The sequence below is a fragment of the Piliocolobus tephrosceles genome, chromosome 3, assembly GCF_002776525.5.
Source record: "Piliocolobus tephrosceles isolate RC106 chromosome 3, ASM277652v3, whole genome shotgun sequence".
NCBI classification, from domain to species: domain Eukaryota; kingdom Metazoa; phylum Chordata; class Mammalia; order Primates; family Cercopithecidae; genus Piliocolobus; species Piliocolobus tephrosceles.
The window spans coordinates 131,499,033-131,504,494 of NC_045436.1; positions in this window are offsets into that span (position 1 = coordinate 131,499,033).

The following is a 5,462-nucleotide window of genomic DNA, read 5'->3' on the forward strand; positions in this document are numbered from 1 at the left end:
CCCGCCTCAACCTCCCGAGTAGCTAGACTACAGACACGCCACCCAGCTAATTTATTTTTTTTTTTTTTTTTTTTTGTAGAAACAGGGTCATGCTACATTGCCCAGGATGGTCTCAAACTCCTGGCCTCAAGCAGTCGTCCTGCCTTGGCCTCCTAAAATGCTGGGATTACAGGTATAGGTCACCATGCCTGGCCTAATACGAAGGTTTTTTGTTTTTTTTTGAGACAGCGTCCCACTCTGTCACCCAGGCTGGAATGCAGTGGCTCAATCTCAGTCCACTGCAACCTCCACCTCCCAGGTCCAAGCAATTCTCCTGCCTCAGCCTCCTGAGCAGCTGGGATTACAGGAGCCTAATACGATGCTTAGCTAATTTTTTTTTTTTTTTTTTTTTTTTGAGACGGAGTCTCACTCTTGTTGCCCAGGCTGGGGTGCAATGGCACGATGTTGGCTCACTGCAACCTCCGCCTCCTGGGTTCAAGCAATTCTCCTGCCTCAGCCTCCCAAATAGCTGGGATTACAGGCATGCACCACCATGCCTGGCTAATTTTTGTATTTTTAGTAGGGATGGGGTTTCTCCATGTTGGTCAGGCTAGTCTTCAACTCCCGACCTCAAGTGATCCACCCACCTCAGCCTCCCAAAGTGCTGGGATTACAGGTGTGAGCCACTGTGCCTGGCCCAATTTTTGTATTTTTAATAGAGATGGGGTTTTGCCATGTTGGCCAGGCTGGTCTTGAACTCCTGATGTCAAGTGATCTGCCTGCCTCAGCCTCCCAAAGTGCTGGGATTACAGGAGTGAGCCACTGTGCCCGGCCTTAAATTTTTTAATAAATTGAAACAAACTGAATTACAATGTCTATTTCACAGTTTACTGTGGAGATAAAATGAGAATACTTTGAAAATTTTAATCTGAAAGCTTTAGCACTAAATGATGCACTAGTTATGTCAATCCACTTCCACTAGATGGCAGTAGACATCGCCAAAACCAGCTTAGCTCTACTAGCTGTTGGAGAACGTACATATTTAGGAAATGACTTAACTAGTCTTGGATTTGTGATTATATTGAAATGTTGGAGTTTTGATTTCAAATGAATGGACTACCTGCTTGAGCTTAGAAATATTTTTGCTTGATGTGGATTGTGAAAAATGATTATTCTTAGTATACAGCCTGTTCCATACCCCTCTCCCTCAGTTTCCATCTTCATCTTTGGATGTGCACATCTTTGTTTTTCATCTTTGTTTTTGAGACCGAGTCTTACTCTGTTGCCTAGGCTGGAGCGCAATGGCATGATCTCGGCTCATTGCAACCTCTGCCTCCTGGGTTCAATCGATTCTCCTGCAATCCCAGCACTATGGGAGGCTGAGGATTGAGCCACTGCATTCCAGCCTGGGTGACAGAGTGGGACTCTGTCTCAAAAAAAAAATCAAAAAACCTTCGTATTAGGCCAGGCATGGTGACCTATACCTGTAATCCCAGCATTTTAGGAGGCCAAGGCAGGACGACTGCTTGAGGCCAGGAGTTTGAGACCATCCTGGGCAATGTAGCATGACCCTGTTTCTACAAAAATAAAATAAAATAAAATAAATTAGCTGGGTGGCGTGTCTGTAGTCTAGCTACTCGGGAGGTTGAGGCGGGAAGATCACTTGAACCCAGGAAGTCATGATCAGCCTGGGCGACATAGCAAGATCTTATCTTACAAAAAACCCTTTTTTGACTGGGCAAGGTGGCTCAGTCATGAGCCACCGCACCTGGCCTGGAGATATCTTTTCTACCCAACAAAATCATTTGCCACTTATTTTCCATAAGCTAACATCTAACTTTACAGACTCAGGGCCCTATCAATGGTAAATAAATGAAATGAAATGACTTCCTCTGGAATCAGACAACTTCCATGCCGGCCTTTTAGACAGTACTCTAGTATGACTTTGAAAGGACATATTTGGGCCGGGCGCGGTGGCTCATGACTGTAATTCCAGCACTTTGGGAAGCCGAGGTGGGCAGATCACAAGGTCAAGAAATCGAGACCATCCTGGCCAACATGGTGAAACCCCGTCTCGACTAAAAACACAAAAAATTAGCTGGGGGTAAGCCGGGCGCGGTGGCTCACGCCCATAATCCCAGCACTTTGGGAAGCTGAGGCGGGTGGATCATGAGGTCATGAAATCGAGACCATCCTGGCTAACATGGTGAAACTCCATCTCTACTAAAAATACAAAAAATTAGCCAGACATGATGGCAGGTGCCTGTAGTCCCAGTTACCGTGGAGGCTGAGGCAGGAGAATGGCGTGAACCCGGGAGGCGGAGCTTGCAGTGAGCCGAGTTTGCGCCACTGCACTTCAGCCTGGACGACAGAGCGACACTCCGTCTCAGGAAAAAAAAAAAAAAAAAAAATAGCTGGGCGTGGTAGCATGTGCCTGTAGTCTCAGCTATTTAGGAGGAGGCTGAGGCAGGAGAATCGCTTGAAACCACTGGAAAGCAGAGGTTACAGTGAGCCGAGATCACATCACTGCACTCCAGCCTGGGCAAGGAGAGCAAAACTCCGTCTCAAAAAATAAATAAAATAAAATAAAGAAAGGACATATTTGGAGGACACATTAGGATAATTTTTCTTAAATGTTTAAACTTGGTGCCAGAGGCAATATGGAACATACATGTTGGGTTGCCAACTTGATCGACAGTTGCATTTCAATTATGTTAGCTTCAGGGGTAAAGTTTCTATCACATCACAGAGCCTAATGGTAAAGAAAACCACATTGAATTAGGCTTGTCTTTTATTTATTTTTTGTAGAGATGGGGCTCTCACAATGTTGCCCAGGTTGGTCTCAAATTCTGGCCTCAGGCTATCCTCCCATCTCTGCCTCCCAAAGTGCTGGGATTAGAACACCTGGCCAATTCTGTGTTTTGACCACTGTATTTTCCTAGCTATTTTCCAGCTAATCAGAAGCACATACAAGTCAAAAATATCCAGGACACATAATTTCACAATGCTGTGTAGAAAGCAAGGCAAGAAAAGTTATATTAACATTTAATTCTAAGTCTTATTATTGTCTTGTTTATGGTGAGCATATTTTGTAAAATAATTGGGATACCTACTCTGACAAAAGGTTGTTTTAATGTTTCTCATAGAAACCTGGGAATCTTTTAGTTGAAAGTTTCACAAATGTCTAAACATTAAATTACATTACGTTTGAATTGCCCTTCATTGTAGAATATAATAAAATTACCTATTCTTGTTTCTTTTCTTTTCTTTTCTTTTTTGAGAAGGAGTTTCGCTCTTGTTGCCCAAGCTGGAGTGCAATGGCCAGATCTTGGCTCATTGTAATCTCTGCCTCCCAGGTTCAAGCAATTCTCCCGCCTGAGCCTCCCAAGTAGCTGGGATTACAGGCATGTGCCACCATGCCCAGCTAATTTTGTATTTTTTTTTAGTAGGGATGGGATTGCTCCATGTTAGTCAGGCTGGTCTCAAACTTCTGACCTCAGGTGATCCGCCAGTCTATGGCCTCCCAAAGTGCTAGGATTACAGGCCTGAGCCACCGCACCTGCCTAAAATTACCTATTCTTAATACTTAGACTTAAGGCCACTACGATTTACTAGAATAACATTAATTACTCAGGTTCATTTAAATCATGATGATGTTAAAGAAGGAAAAGAGACTCTGTATGCTCAGAATATTTTGAATTACATACCTTTATGGCTGAGCACAGTGGTTCATGCCTATAATTCCAACACTTTGGGAGGCTGAGGTAGGGGAATCACTTGAGGTCAAGCCAACATAGTGAAACCTCATCTCTACAAAAATACAAAAATTAGCCAGGTGTGGTGGCGCTGGCCCATAGTCTCAGCTATTCAGGAGGTGGAGGCATGAGAATTGCTTGAACCCGGGAGGCGGAGGTTGCAGTGAGCCGAGATCGTGCCACTGCACTCCAGCTTGGGGAACACAGCGAGACTCTGTCTCAAAAACAGTAACAACAACAACAACAACAACAAAACCCAAAAAATGAAGGCCAGGCGCGCCGGCTCACGCCTGTAATCCCAGCACTTTGGGAGGCCGACACAGGTGGATCATGAGGTCAAGAGATCGAGACCATCCTGGCCAACATGGTAAAATCCATCTCTACTAAAAATACAAAAATTAGCTAGGCATGGTGGTGTGTTCCTGTAGTCCCAGCTACTTGGGAGGCTGAGGCAGGAGAATAACTTCAACCCAGAAGGCAGAGAGCCAAGATCAGGCTGGAGTGAAGACTCTAGCCTATTGACAGAGCGAGACTCTGTCTCAAGAAAAAAAACAGAACTGTGTCCCTTTACTATTCAGATAATTTTCAAAGCTTCACTTTTATATTTTGAGATGATAGTAGACTTGCATGTAGTTGTTAGAAAATAGTATAGTAATATCTTGCGTAACTATAATGTAGAAAATAGGAAACTGACGATACAGTCTACTAACTTTAATCAGATTTCACCAGTTTTACCAATGTTCATTTGTGCATGTTTGTGTGTGTATTTAATTCTATGCAATAGTATCCACATTTGAAGATTCCTGTGACCACCAACCCCGTGAAGATACATAACAGAATAAAAAAAACCCAGGGTTTACTTTCTTTTTTTTTCTTTTAAAAAAGGGCTGGTCGTGGTAGTTCACACCTGTAATCCCAGCACTTTGGGAGGCTGAAGTGGGCGGATCACCTGAGGTCAGTAGTTTGAGACCAGCCTGACCAACATGGCAAAACTCTGTCTCTACTGAAAATACAAAAATTAGCCTGGCGTGGTGGTGCACGCCTGTAATCCCAGCTACTTGGGAGGCTGAGGTAGGAGAATCAGAATCACCTGAACCCAGGAGGCGGAGGTTGCAGTGAGATGAGATTGCACAACTGCACTCCAGCCTAGGTCACAGAGAGAGACTCCATCTCAAAAACGAAAATAAAAAACAGCCACCGTGTCTGGCCTGCTTTGATTGATTGATTGATTGATTGATTGATTGTGGTTTTTTTTTGTTTTTTTTTTGTTTTTGACACGGAGTCTCACTCTGTCACTCAGGCTGGAGTGCTGTGGCACAATGCCGGCTCACTGCAACCTCTGTCTTCTGGGTTCAAGCGATTATCCTGCCTCAGCTTCCCGAGTAGCTGGGACTGCAGGCATGTCCCACCACACACCTGGCTAACTTTTGTAGTTTTAGTAGAGATGGGGTTTCACCATGTTGGTCAGGCTGGTCTCAAACTCCTGACCTCAAGTGATCCACCTGACTTGGTCTCCCAAAGTGCTAGGATCACAGGCATGAGCCCCCACCCCTGGCCCCAAGTTTTCTTTTTTGTGGGATAAATGCCCAAGAGTGCAATTACTGAGTTATATGTTATATGTCATATGGTATTTGTATGTTTAGTTTTTTTTTTTTTTTTTTTTTTTTTTTTTTTTGTTGTACTCTTTCCCCCTGGCCCCCGGGGTGGTGGGAAGGGGGGGTTTCCGCC